The sequence below is a fragment of the Phyllobates terribilis genome, unplaced genomic scaffold (genome assembly GCF_046119375.1).
Source record: "Phyllobates terribilis strain yellow unplaced genomic scaffold, ASM4611937v1 Scaffold_1__5_contigs__length_1240528914, whole genome shotgun sequence".
Lineage (NCBI taxonomy): Eukaryota > Metazoa > Chordata > Amphibia > Anura > Dendrobatidae > Phyllobates > Phyllobates terribilis.
The window spans coordinates 1,070,394,292-1,070,419,765 of record NW_027362761.1 but is presented as its reverse complement, the minus strand read 5'-3'; positions in this window follow the sequence as shown (position 1 = coordinate 1,070,419,765).

Genomic DNA, 25,474 nt, shown 5'->3' with positions numbered 1-25,474 from the left:
GAACCAGAGAGGCGTGATCGTTGGTAGCGCGCAACGCCCAAGATCCGCCTCGCGCTCTGATGACGCACCAGGAAGCGTCAGGTCCTGGAAGGAGATCGCGATCTGCGGAGCTGCGGCCTACCCGATAAAAGCAAGGAAGGTAGGCTATGGTTTACTGGGGGGGGCGCAACCATGGCCGACGGCCAGCAAAACGCCGGAGCACCGGTTAACGCTATCGATGCTCAACTCGCACGCGGCGCTGCTCAGGCCGGAGCGGCCGCCCCACCAACAGGGGTCGTGACTCCAGTGATACCTATGGCCCTGCCGTACGTCCCCGGAGCGAAACGGCTTCCCCAGTATGACGGCAAACCAGACACCCTGTCTGGGTTCAAAAGAAGAATATGCGGTGTATTGGACATGTACTCAATGACTGGTAAACAGAGAGCCGCTGTTGTACTGGGACAATTGGCTGGTGCCGCAGAGCGGGAAGTTAAAACTTGGCCAGCCGCAGACCAGGAATCGGTATCTATTATATTTAAGAGACTGCAAACTGTCTTTGAAAACCGCACTGAGACAGATCTTCGGATGAGGTTTTTCCACTGTACCCAGAAACCTGAGGACAGTATCCGGGCCCTGCGGGCCCTGAAACAGGTTAGTCCAACCAGCATACATGATGAGGACAAAATACTGATAGAACAATTCATCCGGGGGTTAAGGTCCCAAGAGGAGAGCAGAATTGTACGGTGGTGGGCCTTAGATCATCCAAAGGCCACCTTTGACGCCCTGAAGGACATGGCTATTAAGGGCCTTCAGCCCCTGGAAACATCAGATACTGCTATCCAGCATTATCAGGGTGGGGCCACCCCAATGCCCACAGCACTCACTGCCCCTTCATTAGCGGCTGAGGCAAAAGTGCAAACAGCGTCCCCTAGCGAGCTGGACAGCCTCCGCTCTGAAGTGCGTCAGCTAAGTAAAACCCTGACCACTGTCCTGAGCGCCCTGTAGCTACAGATGGAGCCCGAGCCGGATGGAAGGATCCTACTCGCCGACAGTCCTGAGGAGGACAACGTCACCCCGTGGGAGGACCAACGACCGACCTCGCCCTCCAGGTGAACTCATTTGCTACCGTTGCCACAAGGCAGGCCACACCACATGGACCTGTCCTTTAAACGGGCAAACCCTGGGGCCAAGGGCCGACACCCAGGAGTAGATCAACCAGGCCCATCGAGCTGGTACGACCGGTTTGTAGGAGGAAGGCCTTTCCTGTCCATCGTGCTGGACGGCATAGCAACCCCTGCACTACTGGACACCGGGTCACAGGTAACCATCATACCTGATGTCCTCTATAAAAGGTACTGGTCCATAGATGAACTCCACCCGCCAGACCCAAACCTCTCTATATATGCCTCCACTTGCCTTCCTCTTAACCTAGTCGGGGTTAAGGACATGACAGTGAAGATGGGAAGAGTGGAACTAAAGGACCAAGGACTGATTGTAATAGAGTCTAACCCTGGTGATACAAACCCATATATGATACTTGGTACAAATGTTGTTGGTAACTGTTTGGGAGAAGTGTTGTTCTTACTCCAACAGATCGCTGACACTGCCGGACCAGGGCATAGGAAGGTGCTCCAGAAGGAAATTTTCACCCTCCTTTACCAGAAACAGGTAAAACTAACAGGTGGTGAGATTGATAATGTACAGGTGACAGACCCGATACCCATTGTGATTCCCCCACTAAGTGAAATGCTGATTTGGTGTAGGGCAGCAATAGGTCTCAAGGGGCAGAACTACCAGGCGGTAGTAGAGCCCGTTAACTCAGAGCACAGACCTACACTCCTAACTGCTAGAGGGGTAGTTGATGTGCGCAACGGGAGGGTACCCGTACGCCTCCTAAATTGTGGGGAGGAGGAAGTCAAATTGTCAAGATACAAGGGAACACCAGCTCATCTGAGTGTAAGCGTCCTGGGGCACGGAGTGCGAAGAACCACCTCGAAACTCATGCAGGTAGAAAAAGGGAAAAGCTCCAGCCACAGGTAAGTCCCAAAAATTCTTCTTTATTGAATTAAAATACAAATGTTACAGCACATGTCCAAGAAAGCCCATAAGAGCAACGCGTTTCGAACACCAATGGTGCGTTCTTTGTCCAAGCTACATACATATGGCGAATGCCTAGTATATATATGTGGCCCGACCAATAAAACAAAGATATACAAATCACGTGACAATTAAAAACACACACTGCAATGGGGTGTTGACCCTGACAAAATGGAGGGTTGGATAATGCAGAAAGAAACATATGATAGTAATTAAATGCAGAAAAACATAATAAAAGAAATTATGCATATAACAATTATTCATGATAATGGAAAAGAAGCTCTCTTCGCATATTTAACCCAGCCGGATGACACGTATCAAGGAAATACATCCAAAAGGCTTCACGATCGAGACATTTCAGAATGTCGGATATAATACAAGACCGTATTCGCAAAGCTGCACAGGTCTTTACAACTGATGAACAGGGTTGCTCCACAGCTGTTGAAATCTCTCCGGCTGAGTTTCACATGTTGGAAAAACTCCTCATTAATGAAAGTAAAATGTGGTGGGACCACAAAACACTGGAGAACTATGTAGATAAGAATATGATCCCGAGAGGATTAAGATAAAAAAAACCTGCGAATTCAACAGCATGCCATTTGGACTCTGCAACGCACCTGGAATGTTCCAGAGGTTGATGGAGTGTTGCTTGGGACACCGGAACTTTGAGACAGTGCTGCTATACCTGGATGACATTATCTTGTACTCGAGGATGTATGAAGACCATCTAAAGCACCTGGCGGAGGTATTTGAGGCATTGTCCCGGTATGGGATGAAACTAAAACCTTACAAGTGCCACCTGCTCAAATGGAAGGTTCAGTACCTGGGACACGTAGTCAGCTCAGAGGGGGTAGCACCAGACCCGGAGAAGGTCACTGCCATCCAGAAGTGGCCTGAACTAAGGAACATCAAAGAAGTATGTCAATTTCTGGGACTGGTCGGGTACTACAGGAGGTTCATTAAGGACTACACCAAAAAGGCAGCAACTTTACAAGATCTCCTAGTAGGACAGTCCTAAAGAGGTAAAAGTTCCCCATTCCAGTGGGGCAAAGAACAGACTGAGTCCTTAGCATTAATGAAGGAAGCCCTAACCGGTGAGGAAATCCTGGCTTACCCCGACTACAGTCAACCTTTCCTGTTATACACAGACGCTAGCAATGAGGGACTGGGAGCTGTGTTGTCCCAGAAGCAAAACGGCAGAGAAAGGGTAATCGCCTATGCCAGTAGGAAGCTTCGCCCTACTGAGAGGAACCCGGAGAATTACAGTTCCTTCAAGCTGGAGTTCTTGGCCCTGGTCTGGGCTATCACCAAAAGATTCAAACATTACCTAGCCTCAACTAAATTTACAGCCTTTACCGACAATAACCCCTTGACACACCTGGAGACAGCCAGGTTGGGGGCCATGGAACAGCGTTGGGTGGCCAGATTGTCGAATTACCAGTTCACAATCAGGTACCGGGCAGGTCGCAAGGACACCAGTGCTGATGCCCTGTCAAGAATGCCCCACCAGTCGGACACCGAGGATGAAGGGGGTGACCTAGAAGAAATTGAATTACCTGCTTTCCACAGAAATGGAATGGTCCACGAGCAGCACACCTCCAGAAGACGTCATGGTAAGACGCTAAACCCTTTACCTCATCACAGCTGGAAGGAGACCCAGGACAGTGACCCAGTTGTCAGCCTCATCAAAGGACTGATAACCCAAGAAGGTTCTCACCTGGAGAAGGATGTGTGGCGCCCCTGAGGGTTCGACCACCACAGGGATGCTGCACCTCTTTAATGTAGTGTAGTGTTCCTCCTCTGAGGTAAGAACAGTGTGATGGTCAGGACCCTTCCTTCACATCCAACACCACACTTCTCCCACCAGAGGGGGCTAGTAGGCACTAGGTGCTGCGCCTACTGGAAGTTGGGAGACAGGGGAACCAAGAGATAGGGGAACCAACTAGTGGGTGAGGGTGGAGGACTCACATTTTAGTGACACTCTAAAATTCATATTTAATACACAGCCATCTTGGCTCTTGGTTCTTTGGTGGTTGCTCTTTGACTGTTCTTTGATCGTGATCTCCCTCCCTGAGCGTGGATCCTGTGTGGACCTGCAGAGGATGGAGACACGGCCCTCGTACCCTGGCCTTGGGTCGAGGGGCAGGTTGCAGATAATGAATGTCTCAGCCCGGTCAAGGACCATGACCATGAAGGCCCAGAGCTTAAGAGTGTAGCTCCACCGCAAATGGATCCCAGGGAGGATGCAGACGGAGCGGTATACGCCACCTGTCCTCTCTATGCTGGTCTAGTCAGAGCGATTCCGGCTGCAAGAGGGGTACCGGCCCCCGACACCTGATCTTGCTACTCTACGTCCTGGTCAGGGAAGCCCGGGTAGGCCCTGAGGATCCCACCGGGTAACGGAAGGAGAGGAGCTGCCACCCATACCCTTTTTCTGAGTGAAGTTCAGAGGGAGACCCGGCCTATTTACACACACACAGACAGGAAAGGACCCAGTCTGAAGTCTAGGAACACTCTGGTGCGGGGTCCTGATTGAACACTGGACTGACTCGGAGGTTGTCGGACCCCCGTCCCTGGTGACGGCAGAACTCCGCGAGGAGCAGGGAGAAGCCTTTCAGCTGTACTCTCCAACGTGAGTAAAAACCCTGGAAGTCAACCCCTATGGCCTCCGGACTCGTTATTTCTGCACTGCACCACACCGCGCAGTGCCAGACCTCCTACACTACGACTCCCTCCATCCTCGTCTCTGCCCTGAGGCCCTGCTCCGCCTGTGGGGAGTAGCACCATCTCTGGCTGCCACTACATCCCGCCTCAGAGGACTGCCGCAGCGGTGGTGGCCATCACCAGACACCACAGGTGGCGTCGTCGAAATACCACTCAACCCTGAAAGCCCATTACATCCTTTTTAATGTGACCGCCCTGGGCACGGAACGGGTCTAGGCCGCGACTGCATCCCTTCAACATCTGACCCGACTCCGAGTAACCCCACTTCCCAGGGTGAGGGCTGAGAGCATCACAGATGCTCCTCCACAAGCCAAACACCTGTGGGATGAGAGAAGCCGCTGTTCATCTACAGAGAAAAGCTGTGCAGGAGGTATGTCAGCCCTAGAACCCATGAAATGGTGTGGCACATTGTAGTGCCCAGGACGGATATCCAGACAGTGCTAGAGGCCTACCATAACCAAGCAGGTCATTTTGGCTTGAAGAAGCTGGAAACCCTGCTGAAGGACCGGTTCTATTGGGTTGGGATGCGGAGTTCCATTGAAAGGTGATGCCGGAATTGTGGGCCCTGTAGCCTCAGAAGGAAAGACTACGGAAGTCAGAAAGCACCCTTGCAGTCCATCAAAACAACCCAACCCCTGGAGATTGTCGCTCTGGATCTTGTCAAACTGTCGCCCAGCAGATCAGGCTATTCCTATGCCCTGACCATGGTGGATCACTATTCCCGGTTCCTGGTGGTAGCCCCTGTCAAGGATCTGACAGCATAAACTGCAGCAAGAACATTCCAAACCTACTTCTGCAGGCCCCATGGATACCTGGACAAGGCCCTGCTTTGAGGCTGAGCTGTTTAAAGAATTCTGTCACCTGTATGGATGCAAGAAGATCCGGACTACACCATATCACCCTCAAACCAACAGTATGTACGAGAAAATGAATAACATCGTCATTGACCTGTTAAAAACCCTACCTTTGGAAGAGAGGAACCAGTGGCCAGACAAACTACCTGATCTGGTGGACCTGTATAACCACCTACCTGTGAGTTCTACTAATTGTACCCCAGCGTACCTAATGACAGCAAGACCCGGAAAATTGCCCATGGACCTGGAACTTGGAGTGGTAGAACCTGCTGCAGATATGTCCACTGAAGACTGGGACACAAATCGGCAAGAGACGTACAGGAAAGTACAGGCCTGTGTTGAAGACAGCCTAAACAAAATAAGGGAAAGACAAGAAGACCAGTATAACAAGCATGCACCAGCAGAAACCTTGGCACCCGGAGAAATAGTGCTAAAGCGGCAAAGAAGAGGTCACAAGCTCGATGACCAGTGGGAAAGAGAGCCCTACACTGTGTTAAATTCCGGATTTGACAACACCAAAACCTGCCTGATCAGCAAGGATGGAGGTAGGACAACCACAACAGTCTCAAGAGACCACTTGAAATTGTGCCCAGGTCTACTGAAGACACAGGAGGAAGAAGTACCTCTTATAATACCGGAAAAACCCAAGGAAGATGTAGTTCATACAGTTCTAGGAGACTTCCCCGCGGACTGGCCTCAACTCGATGGAGCAGTTATCATACCAGTGATACACTTTTGTCAGCCACAAGAAGAACCTCCACCACAAGAAGAACCTGTGAGCGCCCTGGAAGAACCTGCTCAGGAACAGGAAGAGTCCCCTGTAAGAGAAGGATCACCGGTTGAAGCAGAACCTGAGGGTCCAGTAAACAGTGCACTTACCAGTCCTATAGAGATGTTGAGGCAGTTCTATAACTTACCCGCACGTAGACCTGATAGGTTAGCGGATAGTGCATGCACAGACACCAGTATCACCCCAGTGCTACGTTGATCCACACGCAACACACAAGGCCAAATCCCTACCAGGTATAGGGAATAAGGTACAAAATGCCTACAGTGTAAATAGCTACCCAGAAAGGTATAGCATTGTTTGTGTGAACTGGGAAAGTTATATGTGTGCATTTAGCTACCCGTAAAGGGTATAAAGACTTGCAGGCTGATGACTGTGAGCAGCAGAAAACTGTCCATTGTAAATAGTTGCACTTATTAAAGTGCCCCCTATTGGTTTTATATTAAGAGACCACTGAACAAAAACCCGTTTGGCGTGGCCGAAGACGTGGTCCAACACCTGGATCACTTATGCCCTGTAGCCACGCCCAGGGCCTACGTTGAGGGTTTTCAGACGGGTCTCTCATGCTACTCATGTTGCACCCTCACCAGTGAGATTGACACCTGGTTTTGGAACTCACTGTAACTTTGATATGTGTTATTGTTATTATAATTGTAATTGTTATTGTTACCTAGTTACAAAAATGCTTCAGTCCAGGAGTACTGAGTAGTGTTGAGCATTCCGATACTGAAATATCGGGTATCGGCCGATATTCGCAGTATCGGAATTCCGATACTTAATTCCGATACTTTTACAATATCGAATACCGGAATCGGAAGTTCCCATAATGCCTGCGCTCTGCAGTGTCTCTGAAGGATGACAAGCTGGATGGCAGCGCTCAGCTGCGATCCAGCCTGTCATCAGAATGCCATCCCAAGCGTGGGAGAATTCTCCTGATTGTTTAAAAGCCGGAGGGCGGTAAAAAGCCGCCGGCTTTTAAACAATCACACAGCCCCATACTGCTTCCCCGCAGCCTCCCACCCCGATCCTCCGCTCCCCTCGCCACCTCCCATCCCGATGGTAAGTTAGGACCGGGCGGGGAGCGCAGCATCAAGAAGCGGGGAGCGAAGGACCCGGGCGGGGAAGACGGCAGTGAAAAGACTTCACCACCGGCTTTCCCGTTCTGTGCTGCGCTTTCCCGCCGGTTATTTCAAATGAACAGCTGAGGTATCAGGTGATGCCGATCAGCTGTTCATTTGAAGTAGGCGCGGTGCCCTCAGAGGGTTCATGTGAGTTCATGCTTGACTGCATTGCATGAACTCACATGAACTTTCCCACGGCCGCACAGGTCAGCCACACCCCCCAGACCATCAGACCCATCATGATTGGTGTGTGCTCGGTGTCTGTGCGATGTCTGCGGGTGTTTGCGGTGTCTGTGCGATGTCTGCGGGTGTGTGCGCGGTGTCTGTGCGATGTCTGCGGGTGTGTGCGTGCAGGCAGACATAGGCCGATGTGACACTACTACTCCCATCGGCCTATGTCTGTCCCCCGTCCACTCGTGCCAGCAGGATCAGCTAGATGGGAGCAGTAGTTCCCATCAGCCTGATCCTGCTATTCAAACTGCCCCATGTGTTATTTTTGCCCCTATACGTGTTTTTTTAGGCCCCCATATATATTTGTTTTTGGTCCCCAATAAATTTTAAATACATGTCATTGGTGGCCAGTGGTTACCTAAAATAAATTAGTTTATACATTACCTATCCCCGCCGATCGCCACCTAAAATAAAGTAAAAAATAAAAAACTACACCTATACTCACCTAGACACCTAATTCTCCGAAGCCATCGATCTCCTGTAATAAAATATAAAATAATAAACCACAACCTTATCCTTACCCCTCCGTAGTAGTCCACGAGTGTCCCACGATGATCTCCAGTTTAGAGCAGCCACATAGAATGTGACCGCTCTGAACCGCTGCTGCCGCTAGAATGACAGCATAAGCGGGTTCGCCGGAGTTCAGGCAGCGCTGCTCCGGTTAGCTCCTTTACGGCCATGCTGTACCGTGAAAAATTCCCACTGTACAGCAGTGCCGTAAAGGAGGTCTCCGGAGCTGCGCTGACTGAATGCACTCCGGTGACCTCAGTCAGGGGCTCACGCTGCCGGGAGCGGACGTGTTCCTTGCAGTGTGAGCTTACAGCAGCCATGCACAGCTGTCACCATCTCCAGATGTTACAGCTGTGCATGGGAGATCAGCGCAGGAACGTGGACAGGTAACTATTTTTTTTTAGTAAACTAAGAATTAAATAAAATGGTGTGTTTTATTTCAAATAAATAATTTTTTTCTGGGTGTAGTGTGTGTTTTTTCTTTTTAACACTTTGTAGGTTAGTAATGGGGGTGTCTTATAGACGCCCATCATTACTAACCTGGGCTTCATGGCAGCTGGCGCTGACATGAACCCCAACCCTATTGCCCCCTGCCACCACACCAGGGCAGCGTGGAAGAGCGAGGCTAAGTGCCAGAATTGGCACATCCTATGGATGCGCCATTTCTGGGGCGGCTGATGGCTGGTGTTTCTAGCCTGGGAGGGGGCCAATATTCATGGCACCCTTCCTGGGCTATTAATATCAGCCCCCAGCTGTCTGCCTAGCCTTTGCTAGCTATTATAATAGGGGGGACCCCACGTCATTTTTTTGGGGGGTCTCCCATTTTAATAGCTAGTAAAGGCTAGGTATTCAGCTGGGGGCTGATATTAGTAGCCTGGGAAGCTCCGTGGGTATTACTCCCTTCCCAGGCTTCAAACATCTGCCCGAGCTGTCTGCTTAACCTCCGCTAGAGACTAAAATTATGGGGGATCCCACGCCAATTTTTTTTTTAATAAATCCTTTATTTTAACACTAAATTACACTTGAGGGGTTAATAAAGATGCAGTCCCTAAATTATTATTTATTTTTTAATTAATTTTTCCCAAAAATTTTGACGTGGGCTTTGCCATATTTTTGTATGCCAGCCAGGTACAGCATCCAGGAACGGGCTGCCCCCAACTCCCAGCTGCCTATTTGTACCTGGCCGGACACAACAATATAGGGAAGCCCTTTTTTTTAAATTATTTCATGAAATAATTAAAAAAAAATTGACATGGGGCTTTGCACTATATTTGTGTCCAGCCAGGTACAGCAGGCAGGAACGGGCTGCCCCCAACCACCAGCTGCCTATTTGTACCTGGCCGGACACAACAATATAGGGAAGCCCTTTTTTTCTTAATTCATGAATTTCATGAATTAATTTAAAAAAAAAATACGTGGGGCTTCGCCCTATTTTTGTGTCCAGCCAGGTACAACTAGGCAGCTGGGGGCTGGAATCTGCAGCGCAGGGAGGCCCAAGCTTTCTGGGCCCCACCCGCTGCAAATTGCAGTCTGCAGCCACCCCGGAAAATGGCGCGTTCATAGAAGCGCCATCTTCTGACGCTGTACCCAACTCATCCAGGGCCCTGGTGCGGTGGCTCACTGGGTAATAAAGGGGTTAGGGCCAGCTTGGCATTATCAGCTGGCCCTAAGCCCGAAATTCATGGGGTCACGCCAATATTATACATGACCGCCATGAATTTCCAGTAAAGTATTTAAAAAAAAACACAACACCCAGAATAAAGTCCTTTAATTGAAATAAAGACACAATTCTTTATTGTTCTAAATTAAACCATACTTACCATCATGCCCATTCCAGCTGAAGCCAACGATCTCCTGCAATAAAAGAAAAATAATAAAGCAACATCATCCTTACCTTTCCATGGTTCCCAGGACACCTTCAGCTCTGCTACATCGAGATGACAGGCTGGACCGCAGCAGAAAGCTGCCATCCAGCCTGTCATCCCGCAGACACTGAGAAGCGCAGGCTTGCTTGCGCTCCTCAGTGTCAGGCTGTGACGGCATCCCGATGAGCCGAGTCTCTCACGCTCACCGCATGCGCAGGAGAATTCTCCCACGCTGTCAGTGACGTGCATGAGGTGAGCTGAGTTCATTGTCGGCTCATCTGGATGCCGTCACAGCCGGACACTGCAGAACGCAAGTATGCCTGCACTTCTCAGTGTCTGCGGGATGACAGGCTGGATGGCAGCGTTCTGCTGCGGTCCAGCCTGTCATCTCGATGTAGCAGAGCTGGAGCTGTCCTGGGAACCATCGAAAGGTAAGGATGATGTTGCTTTATTATTTTTCTTTTACTGCAGGAGATCGTTGCCTTCAGCTGGAATGGCTGTGATGGTAAGTATGGTTTAATTTAGAACAATAAAGTATTGTGTGTTTATTTCAATTAAAGGACTTTATTCTGGGTGTTTGTGTTTTTTTGTAACTTTGACTATGGGGTTAGTAATGGGGGTGTCTTATAGACGCATCTCCATTACTATCCTGGGCTTGATGTCAGCTGGCATTATAAGCTGACATCAACCCCAGCCCTATTACCGCACTGCCACTGCTACAGGGCAGTGGGAAGAGCGAGGCTAAGTGCCAGAATTGGCGCATCCTATGGATGTGCCATTTCTGGGGCGGCAGACGGCTGGTGTTTGTAGCCTGGGAGGGGGCCAATATTCATGGCACCCTTCCTGGGCTATTAATATCAGCCCCCAGCTGTCTGCCTAGCCTTTGCTAGCTATTATAATAGGGGGGACCCCACGTCATTTTTTTGGGGGGGTCCCCCATTTTAATAGCTAGTAAAGGCTAGGTATTCAGCTGGGGGCTGATATTAGTAGCCTGGGAAGCTCTGTGGGTATTACCCTCTTCCCAGGCTTCAAACATCTGCCCCAGCTGTCTGCTTAACCTCCGCTAGAGACTAAAATTCCGGGGAACCCTACGCCAATTTTTTTTTTAATAAATCCTTTATTTTAACACTAAATGACAAGTACTGTAACCAACACTATCACTGTACTTATTATATGTGACTGACATGTTTCTATCTATCTAATCCCATTGACTTGCATTGGTTTCCGGTATCGGAATTGGCGATATCTTTTTGGGTATCGGCCCGAGCCAATCTGATCTGATATTTCCTGATATCGGAAGGTATCGCTCAACACTAGTACTGAGTTGCACTAGGGGGGAATGTGGAACCCTGCTACACACAGGTAACACAGGACCCAAAAGGGTGCATGGATGGACTTCTCCACAAGAGGCCCTTAGTATACACAGACACCTCCACCCTTCCACCTCATACCACCAGAGGGAGCCCTGTTAGGGATATATATACAGGAGGGTGGAGTTAGGTAGGCAGAGTGTGGTGGCACTTGAGATCAGTGAAGAGGCAGCACCTGTTGAACTGCTGTTCTGAGGGCAATCCAAGGACTAAAGCACGTGCTGAAGCCTGAGGGCCTAGAGCGTGGCCGGAGGCAAGGAGAGAGGATTTAAGGGGGGCAGAGGAGCATCTTAAGCTCATCCCAGAACACAAGCTGGACACCGGGTCCGTGCCTACAGGGTCCTCTACGCCCTGTAGGAATAACCGTTATACCAGGAGGATTCCAGACCCCTGGTAAACCTCAAGCTACAAACATCTACAGAACTAGGAACCACGAAGGCCCCAGTGTCCAGAGATAGTGGTAGCCGGAGAAAAGTTCTTCCTACCAAGCAGACAGGTGAGAGAGTGAAATAGTATGGAAGCTAGGCCTAGTTCCAGGCTCGTCAGGAGCTTCAGAGAGAGAGAGGAAGAAACGGATCAGGAGGCCTACTACCCGCTCACTGGGGAGAGTCCAGAAGTGCACCCTTCCTACTAAGTACCCTGGACCATACCTGCCGTCTACACCAGTAAAGGTACTGAAGCGAATCCCCTGTGTGCGGGCCTGTTATTCTCCCCTGACCCGGCTGGGCCACCTCTCACCTGCATCCCTTCCATCAACCCTGCCCCGGGGCCCGCTCCACCTGTGGGGAGCAGAAACATCTCAGCTGCCATCCCATCACCCCCCGGAGGTCTGCAGCAGCGCTGGTACCCATTACCAGGAACCACAGGTGGCGTCACGAGACAAAACCATTTATCATCCCTTCAAGCAACAACCCCTTTTTAAGAGTGACCCCAGGGTACGGGCCCGGGAGCCGACCGCCGTGACATCCCAAGAAGGTAAAGGCCCGGGTACCGAGTCCACGATATTCCCCTGGGCGAGTCACAAACATATGTAATGTGGTCAAGTCGCACACCAGTCGATGAGCTGGCACGTGCAAGCGCTGCTGCAGCACTGCCAGACCGGCGGCTGCTGTAGCTGACTTGGGGAAATGGGCGCACAAGTGGCGTACCTTCACAAGTAGCTCAGGCAAACCTGGGTAAGTTTTCAGAAACTGCTGAACCACTAAGATGAGCACGTGGGCCAGGCATGGTATGTGTGCCAGCCTGCCAAGCTTCAGAGCCGCCACCAGGTTACGGTCATTATCACACATGATCATGGCTGGTTGTAGGTTCAGCGGTGACAGCCACAGATCTGTTTGGTCTGTTATACCTTTCAACAACTCTGCAGCGGTGTGCTGTTTGTCACCTAAACAAATTTCAGCAGAGCCTGTTGCCGCTGCACCGAGGCAGTGCTGCAGTGCTTCCAGCTTGCGAATGATATGGATGACAATTTGGAGATGGAAGATGCAGAAGAGGAGGGGGTGCAGGTACTGGAGTACGAGGTGGAGGAAACCCTGATGGAACTAGTACCCGCAATCCTCGGTATCTGTAGCACGTGTGCCATCCCAGGGTTCGACCCGGTCCTGGCCTCCACTAGATTCACCCAGTGTGCCATGAGGGAAATGCAGCATCCCTGGCCACAAACACTTATCCACATGTCGGTCGTTAAATGGACCTTTCCAGTAACTGTGTTGGTCATCGCATGGGTAATGTTATGGTGTAAGGCGCAGATGGCACACTGGGAAAAAAAATGGCAGCTGGGACCGAATACCGAAGGACGGGTGCCGCCATGAGGTTGCAGAAAGCCTAAATGGCAACATTTCCACGGCGAGCAGTCTGGAAATATGCCTGTTTAGTGTTTGGGCCTATGGGTGGGTGGCTGGGTATTGCCTTCCAAAGCCTGGGGTAGGGACAGCTGAACGCTGCACTGGGACAAGCAACTGGACGTGGTTGCTGATGGTACTTGTGAATGTGCAATGACAGGTGCAGGGTGGGAGACATCCATGACTGTGTCACAGATAGGGGATTGGCAAACACGTAGCACAGGAGACGAGACAGTGGTGTCAACTGCAAACATTGATTGTAGACCCAGGCATTCGGCCCACCTAGTCTGGTGCTTTGATGACTTGTGCCTGAGCATGCTGGTGGTGGTCAGGCCCCTGCTGATCACAGGTTGCAAATGACCAATCATTTATCGCCCGCACTTTTTTAAAAAAAAGTGCCAGACTGGGGAACGCCTAACACTTGGGCTGGGAATTTGACATGTGTGGGTGCTCTAGGGAACAGTTGTCTGACTTCTACCTCTGGCCACTCCACTGTCTCTTTCTGCCTGTTGCGGTGCTGCGGTCCCTCCTACTCTGCGGTGCTGGCCTCGCCCTTCCCAGGTTGGGTCAATAACTTCATTGTCCACCACCTCATCTTGAACTCCCCCACTCTGGTCCTCCTGACTTGTTGATTTAACAACATCACTTGTTGGCAACTGTGTCTTATCATCTACCTCTTGAGACACTAATTGCCATTCTCCATCGTCGTTTTCTACTAACCATGGCTGCTTAAATATTTGGGCATCACTACACACGAGCTCCTCATGTGCCTCTTGAAACGTGTAGGGCAAGAGGCCAGAATCAATAAATGCAAATGCAAAGAGCTCCTTGGAGTATCTGAGTGTGGGATCATTTGTCTCCTGGGACTCGCCTTAGTGGGATGAAGGAGGATCTGGGTGAGGATTATGTGGTCCAGACTCTTGGCTAGTGAGATTGTACAGTGTGGAAAACGGGAATTGGATGTTTCGCCCCCAGCAGGTCGCCCACAGCAGTTCGCCCCCGGGTACATTTCGCCCCCGCACATTTCGTCCCCAGCATTTGGTCCCCAGGATGTTTTGCCCCCGCACAATTCACCCCCACACATATTGTGACGCCCAGCTGCGCTTGGTATCACAGATCCTAGAAGTGTGCATTGATGGATTCCTCCACAAGAGGCCCTCATAAGCATTCACACACCTCCACCTTCTATCTCAGACCACCAGAGGGAGCCCGTTAGGGATATATAAAGGGAAGGTGGAGTCAGGCAGCCCAGAAAAGTGATTCAGCAGTTTCCTGCTCAGACACAGAAGCAATCAGTGCAGTCGAGCCAGAGCCTAGCAGTACCTGCAGAAAGAGTTCAGTACAGTCTGTAGAGTGATTCCAGACTAGAACTCATAGAGCTCAGGATAGAGAGCTAGGAGTGTGCCGATGCTCTAAGAGCAGCGAAGAAGAGTAGTGTCCCGGCTGCAGTGTGTGTAGCCTAGTGAGGGCCCCTAGCGGGCTCGAAGGCGAGTGGAGAGTTAGTTCATAGGGGGCAGAGGAGCTTAACTAGCTCACCCCGAAGAATTTTCCGGACACCGGGTCTGAAGTTTACCGGGATCTCTATGACCCAGTAAGACGTAACCGGAATCCCTGGAGAACTACAAGTCCCAGGATCGCTAAAGTGCTGATTCGTTACAGAGCCAGGAGACACATAGGCCCCGCAAGCTGAGGAGCGTGTACTCCAAGTAAAGGCCCTACCACAAGGTCAGCCAGCGCAGGACAGAGACAAGGTTAGGCCTAGCTCCAGGCAGGTCAGAAACGCAGAGGCAAGAAACAGGAGGCCCAAAACCCACTCATTGGGGAGGATCCTGATATGCACCCTTCACCCTACAGTGCTGAAGTGATTATCGTGTCTGTCCCTGTTCTTGCTCTGATCCGGCTGAGTCTCGCCTGTCCTGCATCCCCCTCCATACACTGCCCTGAGGCCTAGCTCCACCTGTGGGGAGCTATATCATCTAGCTGCCTTATCATCGGCCTCAGTGGACTGCGCAGCGCTGGTGATCCTCACCAGAAGCCACAGGTGGCGTCACAAACGCTTTAATAAAATAAACAGCCATAAACGCTTTTTAAGGAGCAACCCCCAGTGTACGGGCCAGGGAGCCGACCACCGCGACATCCCTAAAAGGCCAGGCTAAAGGACCGGGTACCGAGTCATCCCCATTCCCCTGGGCGAGTCAATATCGCCCCGCGAAACGTCCGGAGGCGAAACGTGCGGGGGCAAATCTTCCTGGGGGCGAAATGATAGGGGCAAAATGTGCGGGGGCGAAATGTACCTGGGGGCGAACTGCTGGGGGCGAACTGCTGGGGGCGAAACTTCCTATAACCGTGGAAAACAAGGTGGTGCTGGGAAACATACTGGAAGCATTATCTGCCATCCAACTGATCAGTGGTGGTGTCTCGTCCCCTTTGCAAAGTGGGACAAGAGGAGCGCGGCCTCTATCACCTGATCAACAGCCTCGGCCTCTGAGTGCACCATCAGCAGCACTTCCACTTCCCTGTCCCTTACCACATGCCTTGCACATTTTAAATTAGGTATATATGCCTGCAAGCTTTGCGGTATTAATAGGTAAAAAAATATTTTGCCCTGACAAGGACTGTTGTTTTAACGGTTCCACAGCAGCGGTGCACAAATACTGCAATAGCAACATTAAACCCTGCCTAGATGCCTCTAATCCTAAACTTTCCCAACATTGAATGCAGGTAACATCAGTTTTACTACAGAAAGGAAAATATTTGGCATACATAAGGTGTGAGCAATACTGTTTTTTACTAACAAGTCAATATCAATATTACAATTCATTGTATATAATGTAATTCATATGGAGCATATTTTTAGAATAAAAATGCTGTCGTTGAGGATCTGGCCACTCATCTGGCCACTCATTTCCTAGAAAAAAAATCAACCACATAAATCAGGACATCTCAGCCCAATCTCCTCAGTGCCTGGTTCCCCTTACCTGCCGCACTTCAAGCTCACTAGCCATCTTTGAGCCTGTTACAGAAGAAGAAGTTACCCAGCTCCTCAATTCTTCTCGGCCTACAACCTGCAACAGTGACCCCATTCCTTCACATCTCCTGCAGTTGTAATAGTGGGGAAGGACGTAGCCTTCCCTAGGCACTGAAGTAGTTAAGGAAAGTGTTCCCTTAATTAATCCTCTCTGAACTGTGGTAGGCCAAGCTAAGGGGTTAGCTCTGGCATAGTTCCTTGTGGGCTGCAGTACCTGTAATCAGCCACAAGATGCCACTGTCCTGGGTGCAGATGTCAGGTTGAGTCTGCTAGCAGTGTTATAGGCAGTGATGGGTTAAAATTCTGTGATGACAGCTCACAGAGGGTGGGCACATTAGCAAAAAAAGCCTCTGTTTTAGTGTTCAGAGGGCAGTAAGAGATAGGACAGAGAACCATACAGGCAGCCTGAATATATATTGGCTGCTAGGGTAGACGGGAGCTCCATACCCTCAGACAGTGGGATCACCAGTGTGAAAGTCTCCCTACGCAAGAGCAAGAGTCCTGTTAGCCGGCCGGAGAAACTCATCAAAGGTAGTGAGGACCCGGGGCACTTCTAGTCTGCAGGAAGCAGAGGAATATAAATAGGACTCCAGGCTAAGACGTGGGGGAGAGATATCAGATCCAGATCACTGTTGGTATTTCAGAAGAGTCTCTTGGGCCAGAGATTAGAGTCACAGAGATGCTTCACTTAAAGAGGGAACCAGGGCTGAAGGAGTTACCAGCGCCTGTGAGAGAGATGATATATATTGTACATATTCCTCTTCCCCAAGTAAAGTTCAAGTTCTGGTTAAGAACCTCGTGTCCTCTGAATTTATTGCTGCCCTGGTCCCAGAAGAGAAATGCCTGGAGACAGCCGCGATCGGATGGTTTGAAGTAAGTGGAGAGCCCCACATACACAGCCACACATCAGAGGGAGGACACGTATTGTCTGTAGGGTGCCAGAGCGAGAGGGGGCTACAGCTCGCCCACGACTACCTCGCTGGGGCACCTTACATTTGGCGTAGTCGGCAGGATGCGAGAAGAAAGAAAGCCGGGAAGAGCCGACGCAGAACACAGAGGAGAAAGTGTTGGAAAGCATGCGGCCCAAGATGGCGGCCCGAAGCATGGATTCCAAGATGGTGACAATGGTGGTAAAGTCTGGGAGAAGAACCGCCTATCGTAGGAGTGGACGGCGCCGGAGAGCGCGAAAAGATGTCCAGCCCCTACGAGTTCCGGCCCAAAGAAGGATGGGCCCAGCAGTGAAGATGCGTCCCAGGATTGGACGTCCAGTGAGGAAGAGGGTGCGGCGTAAAGTGAAGTCCGGCCCCGTGAGTATCAGAGCGCACAGAGAAGGGGCGCGGCTGAAAGCGGAGCTGCCGAGAGTGATGAGTGACGCGCCGGTCGCGTCAGAAAGCCGGCCAAGGAAGAGGCGGAGTTGGACGCGCAGGACGTGCGTCACCGGTAAGCGACCGGCGCCATTTTCTGTCCGGCACGCAAGGGGAAGGAGGTACGGCAGTGGACGTCTTGAGAAGATGGCAGCCCCAGAGTCTGACGACATGCATGAGTTGAGCAGTGAGGAGGAACTCCTGGAGTTTACCACCCCAGGGGCCGCGGCTGGGAGCCATTCACCTGCGGGCACTGCCCATGAGCCTTTGCCCCTACCCCCAGTGGCTGTCCAGTGGACCACTAGGCCTGATCCGGAGCTGGGCCTGCTAGTCCATGAGCTTCGTATGTGGTGCTGGAGCCGGATGCCGGAGGAAACGTCCCCCTCGGCTGAGGGAGGAGAACATCCCGGTGGGGTCGGAGCAATAGCTGCAGCGGAGCTTGAGGAAGGTGAGCGGTCTATGCCCCAGCGGCCAGTTACGCCTGCGGTATCTGCCCCGATAGCTTCTGTGGCAACAGGGGCCCCCAGGCCTTCAGGGGACGGTGCGGAAGGGAAGCCCCCTAAAACGAAGGCCACACAGGAGAGTTTCTGGCCCCTGGCCTTGGAGGCCGTCCACTCTCCCTCGGCAGAGTGGTATGCCGAGCTCGGGAGTCTGAAATGGACTACCCGCAACCCCCTGATGACCTCGCGAGAACAGCGGCGATGGACCGATATCTTCCTGAGAGGCTGGCTGGAGGGGTCCAACGCGGTGAGAAGGGAGTCAGTGGAGGAAGCCCAGACCCGGGAGTGGGTCATAGAGTTCCGTATCCGCGAAGGGTATGGGTTTCTGGAGGAGGAATGGACCGGGCACGAGGTGTTCGTGACCCGCGAAGTAATAAAGCGGGACTATCTGCCCGACCGTCTCCACAACCTGCACGTGGGAGACATCGTGCACTTTGTGAAATGTGAGTGCTCCAGAGGGTGGTATGCGGCTGCACTCACCCGTCCATACAAGTGGGAGGATATCCTTGAGAAGGATAAACAAGTCCTCCAGCGAAGAGCTAAGAGAGAGGCCCTGCAGCGCTGGGCTAGGGAAGCCCCTAAAGGATTCTTGCCCCCTCCCAAGGCCGGCGTCCTGCAGAAGGATGAACCCAAGAAACAGCAGTGGGGAGATGTAGTAGGTGAAGAGGAGGAAGATTTCCCGAGCTGCAGTGGAGCCGACTCTCCCAGCGAGGCTGATTCCGCAACCAAACACCCAGAAGGGGCTGAGGCGGTTAAGCAAGGAGCCATCAGAAGGGCTCAGGCTGCTGTCAGTCAGGAAGTTCACAGCTTAACAGTGACTAGCTACGGCCCTACTCAAGTCGGCTGTGGCAGCGCTACATCCTCGGATGTGGACCCCGGGCGTAGCCGATAACCTGACCAGCCTTGGAGGTGGAAGGAGCCACCTTCGTCTGCAGCATGGGCCGCCTTCATGAAGGAGCGGAGGGAGGCCCGGAAGAAGTGAGCTGCTTAGAAGGTCCGCTGACCTTTCACCTCTTCCCTTACTAGGACCCACCAGCTGTGGTCCTGTTTTATTTTGGGACTGTTTCCCAATGGGGGTGGAGTACCCCATGTCGAAGTAAGTTAAAAAAATATAGATGGAGGACTGTTTCCCTACCTCCCAGGCCAGAAAGGTCTTAAGCAGCACTAAAAGTTGTGTGCCCAAGAGAGCTGATCTTTTTGTTTTACTTTTATTTTTATTTTTGTTGCGCTTGTTGCGCCTTTTTCTGCTGGAATTTGAAACACTGAGGCACACTGTGAGGATGACTGTCCTCTAGATCTAAGAGACTTGCGGCCTAGCGGGAAGAACCGGTGACCCCCGCTAGGGCCAAGAAGAAAGAGACTCACGGGGTGTTACCCGTGACTGTGTGCCTCAGAATGCAGCCCTTGAAGAAGATTGAGGGCTAATGGTGTGTAACTTGTCTTAAAGATAAGGACATGGACATTGTGTTTCCAGGGTCCTTACCAAGAAGGACCGGTATCTTTGAGAAGTTCGAAACTTGATAATGGACTGTCCTGAATTGCAGTTCCGGGGCCCTTAACCGAGAAGGGCCGGTCTCCTACTCAAGAAGAAGACCGGCCAGTCATGTACTAAAATGTTTTAGTAAATGTATATGATGTCATAGCTGCTGATATGTATTGTTAGAACTCTCCTGTTAGTTTTTTTTTAGTTTGCTGGTCACATGACCATTTTTGCCTACTTAATCCGGCTCCGCCCTCCTGGCATTGCTGGACTTCATTGTATTTACTACTCTTGAGCTAGCTTGGTGCTCTGTTGCCGTTCTCTGTTAGTTTTGCTAGGTCTTCTGACCTCTATGCTTTTTGTTGTGTGTTTGTCTTTGACTGCTACTATTTCTGCTAGGAGGTGTCCAACTTATCCCAGTCCCTAGTTCTTGTAGGGATCCCTCCCTCACATCTATAGGTCTTGGTACAGACTAGCCGAGGACTTTAGCGGGTCTGATCGCAGGATCAGGTTCCCCGTTACACCGTAGGGATCTAGTTTAGTTCTATTGTAGGGACAGATCTCCTGTCTTTCCTTAGTCCCTGTAGCAGATCATAACAGTAAGTCCAGCCATAAAAGAAAAAAAAAAAAAAATTTTCTCTAAGGAAAGACCTCCAGTTTTCCATCATGGTCTCGGTTCAAGATTTGGCTCAACGCTTGCAGGGACTCTCTCTGGAGGTGGCCGAGCTCCAACAACACGTGAGTAGCTGTTCTGGAGCACATTTTGTGGAACCAAAGGTACGTCTGCCTGATTTATTTTTTGGCGAACAACAAGATTTTTTTTCTTTTAAAAATGCTTGTTTATTGTATTTTTGTTTGAGACCCGGATCCTCTGGTGATGAATCACAGCGCATAGGGTTCATAATGTCACTTTTGCGCAAAGATCCTCAGGGATGGGCCTTCTCTCTCCAACCTAGTGATCCGTGCTTTAGATCAGTGGATAGTTTTTTTTCTGCTTTGGGTTTGTTGTACGATGATCCTGATCGTGTCTCATCTGCTGAGTCTGAATTGAGACATCTGAGGCAGGGATCAGGTAATGTGGAAAAATATTGTTCTCACTTCCGTCGGTGGTCTGCCCAGGTGGGGTGGAACGATTCAGCTTTGAAAAGCTTGTTTCTTGCAGGGCTAGGTGAAAGGGTTAAGGATCTACTGATTGCTTATCCCACACCTGGAAACTTGCAGGAGGCAATGCAATTAGCTATACGGGTGGACAGGAGACTGCGTGCAAGGGTTAATGAGAGCAAATCCTCTGCTATGTCAGCTCCGAGTCCTGAGAGGGTCTGTGCTGACAATGGAGAGCCGATGGAGATTGGGGCGATGGCACCCCGCTCTCAGGAAAAAGACCGCAGGCTTTCTGAAGGCTTGTGCTTCTATTGCGGAAATTCTGGTCATTTTATTAAGAACTGTGTGCTTCGTATGAAGAAAGAAAAAAAAAAGTTCATTCATGCACGTATAGCCTGTTTAAATTCTAAGGGAGTATTCCTATCTGCCACTACTGCTGCTCAGGATGAATTAATTGAATTTCGGGTATTTGTGGATTGTGGTTCTACTCTGAATGTGATTGATGGGGGATTCTTGGAAAAACTTAGATTAGAACCTAAAACTTTGTCATCCCCTATTGCTGTGGTTTCTGTTGATGGCTCTCCCTTGAAGAGTGTTACTCATAAGGTCTGTGAATTTCCCCTCACTATTAATGGTATTCATCAAGAGAATTTGGATTTGGTGGTATTGGATAATTTGCTTTCTCCAGTAATATTGGGGTTACCCTGGTTAAAATTGCACAATCCTGTACTGGATTGGTCTACCAATGAAATTAAGTCCTGGAGCCCTAAGTGTTATGACAAGTGTTGTAACGGGCGCATTGCTGCTGTGGATAAAGGGGAATTACCTGTACCTATTCAGCATTTTTGGAGAGAGTTTTCTGAGGAGGAGTCACAAATTTTGCCTCCCCATAGAGACTATGATTGTACCATTGAATTTGTCCCTGGAGCGACTCTTCCTAAAAGTCGTTTATTTATTCTTACTATTCCTGAGAGAAAGGCTTTGGAGGAATACATACAGACAAGCTTGGCCGCCGGTCACATAAGGCCTTCCAAGTCTCCTGTGGCTGTTGGATTTTTTTTTGTAAAAAAAAAAGATGGCGGTTTACGTCCTTGTCTGGACTTTCGTGAGATTAATAAAATTACTGTAAGCAATCCTTACCCACTGCCATTGATTCCTGATTTATTCAACCAGTTAGTGGGGGCCAAGTGGTTCTCTAAAATTGATCTCCGGGGGGCATTCAATTTGTTGCGCATGAAGGAGGGTGATGAATGGAAGACTGCTTTTAACACTCCTGTGGGTCATTTTGAGAATCTGGTTATGCCTTTTGGTCTTACCAATGCTCCAGCATTTTTTCAGAATCTTATTAATGACATCCTTAGACCTTTAATCGGCAAAAATGTGGTTGTGTATTTGGATGACATTCTGATTTATTCGCCTGATCTGGAGTCTCATTGGCGGAGCGTACGTGAGGTATTACAGTTATTGAGTGACAATTCGCTTTTTGCTAAGCTGGAGAAATGTGAGTTCGCTGTACAGAGAATTAGTTTTTTGGGCTACATTATCTCCAGTGAAGGTTTTGAGATGGACCCGGTTAAAGTTCAAGCTGTGCAGGAATGGCCTAGGCCTATTGGTTTGAAATCGATACAGAGGTTTTTGGGTTTCGCCAATTATTACAGAAAATTCATAAAAAAAATTTCTATTATTGTCAAACCGCTGACCGATCTCACCAGGAAAGGTGCTAATGCGGTTCAGTGGACTACTGAGGCCATTGAAGCTTTTGTGTTTCTAAAGGAGAGGTTCACCTCTGCTCCCATCCTTATGCAGCCTGATGTGACTAAGCCGTTTTTGGTTGAGGTTGATGCTTCTTCGGTGGGGGTCGGTGCGGTGTTGTCTCAGGAAAACAAGGATGGAGTACATCCCTGTGCCTTTTTTTCCAAAAAATTTTCTGAGACTGAACTTAATTACGATATTGGTAATCGGGAATTGCTGGCGATTAAACTCGCATTTGAACACTGGCGTCACCTCTTGGAAGGTGCTGAATTTCCCATTCAGGTTTTCACTGATCATAAAAATCTGATCTATCTTGATGCTGCCAAGCGCTTGAATGCCCGTCAGGCTAGGTGGGCACTTTTTTTCTCGCGGTTTAATTTTTCCGTTACTTACATCCCGGGTACCAAGAATGTTAAAGCGGATGCTTTGTCTCGCAGCTTTTCTCCCATGGTCGGTGTTGAGGAGGAAGAGGAGAGCATTTTACAAGAAGGTGTTGTGATTGCTGCTTTGGACTCCGTTTTGGAGGATGAGATTCTTAAAGCTCAGGAGAATGCCCCATCTAACACTCCCCATGGGAGGTTGTTTGTGCCTAGGACCTTTAGGAGAGATTTGTTTGTCGAGTGTCATGAGTCTCGGTTGGCAGGTCATCCAGGAATTTCTGAGACCAAGAGACTTGTGGGTCGCAGTTTTTGGTGGCCTGGATGGCAGAAGGAAGTCATTAAGTGGGTGCGCCAATGTACTGTGTGTGCTAGATCCAAGTCTTCGCATGCTCCTGCTGCGGGGTTGCTTTGCCCTCTGGAGGTTCCTAGTGCACCTTGGACACATCTGGCTATGGACTTTATTACTGACCTTCCCCCCTCTGAAGGTTTCACAGTCATCTGGGTGGTCGTGGACCGTTTTAGCAAGATGTGTCACTTGGTTCCCTTCATCAAACTGCCTTACGCTAAGACACTCGCTAAGGCCTTTGTCAAGGAAATTGTCAGACTACATGGTGTTCCTACTGACATTGTTTCTGATAGGGGACCTCAGTTCGTGGCTCGTTTTTGGCATGCCTTTTGTGACAGGTTGGGAGTTCATTTGTCGTTTTCATCCGGATATCATCCTGAGTCTAATGGCCAGACAGAAAGGAAGAACCAGGATGTTGAGCAGTTCTTGCGTTGTTTTGTGGCAGACAATCAAGAGGGGTGGTCTGAGTTTCTGCCACTTGCTGAATTTGCTCTTAACAACCATACATCCTCTTCTGCTGGGTGTTCGCCTTTTTTTTGTTGTTCTGGGAGACATCCGTCTTTTGGGTCATTCTCCAAATTGGTTTCGGCTGTGCCTGAGGAGGAGAGTTTTTCCGGTGATTTGGAGAGAGTTTGGACGGATGTGCGTGGTAATCTTCAGGAGGCTAACAAAAAATCTAAGAGGTACTTTGATAGGAAACAGCAAGAGGTTTTGTTTGCTGTTGGTGACATGGTTTGGTTGTCCTCTAAGAATCTGTGATTGAGGATTCCTTCTAAAAAATTGGGTCCCAAGTTCGTAGGGCCCTTTAAGGTGCTTCAGATAGTTAACAAATCTGCTGTTAGGTTGGAGGTTCCTACGTCCTGGAAGATTAACCCGGTGTTTCATGTTTCTCTGTTGAAAAAAGCTGATGTGTCAGATGGTGACGCCTCTGCCACTGTTCCTCTGGTGGTGGAGGACGGGGAATATGAAATTTCCCGCATCCTAAATTCTAGACGGTATAGAGGGAGTTTGCAGTATCTCGTCGCTTGGAAGGGTTTCGGACCTGAGGATAACTCATGGGTGAGGGCGGATGATGTTTCTGCTTCCAGACTTGTCAGAGCGTTTCACAGGAGGTTTCCTGGTAAGCCTGGGCCTAGGGGATCCGGAGGATCCTCTTAGAAGAGGGGGTACTGTTAGAACTCTCCTGTTAGTTTTTTTTTAGTTTGCTGGTCACATGACCATTTTTGCCTATTTAATCCGGCTCCGCCCTCCTGGCATTGCTGGACTTCATTGTATTTACTACTCTTGAGCTAGCTTGGTGCTCTGTTGCCGTTCTCTGTCAGTTTTGCTAGGTCTTCTGACCTCTATGCTTTTTGTTGTGTGTTTGTCTTTGACTGCTACTATTTCTGCTAGGAGGTGTCCAACTTATCCCAGTCCCTAGTTCTTGTAGGGATCCCTCCCTCACATCTATAGGTCTTCGTACAGACTAGCCGAGGACTTTAGCGGGTCTGATCGCAGGATCAGGTTCCCCGTTACATCGTAGGGATCTAGTTTAGTTCTATTGTAGGGACAGATCTCCTGTCTTTCCTTAGTCCCTGTAGCAGATCATAACATGTATTGATTGCTTAGTGTGGTCGGGGACGACCAACATTAAAGTGTTGGGGAATGTAATAGTGGGGAAGGACGTAGCCTTCCCTAGGCACTGAAGTAGTTAAGGAAAGTGTTCCCTTAATTAATCCTCTCTGAACTGTGGTGGGCCAAGCTAGGGGGTTAGCTCGGGCATAGTTCCTTGTGGGCTGCAGTACCTGTAATCAGCCACAAGATGCCACTGTCCTGGGTGCAGATGTCAGGTTGAGTCTGCTAGCAGTGTTATAGGCAGTTATGGGTTAAAATTCTGTGATGACAGCTCACAGAGGGTGGGCACATTAGCAAAAAAGCCTCTGTTTTAGTGTTCAGAGGGCAGTAAGAGATAGGACAGAGAACCATACAGGCAGCCTGAATATATATTGGCAGCTAGGGTAGACGGGAGCTCCATACCCTCAGACAGTGGGATCACCAGTGTGAAAGTCTACCTACGCAAGAGCAAGAGTCCTGTTAGCCGGCCGGAGAAACTCATCAAAGGTAGTGAGGACCCGGGGCACTTCTAGTCTGCAGGAAGCAGAGGA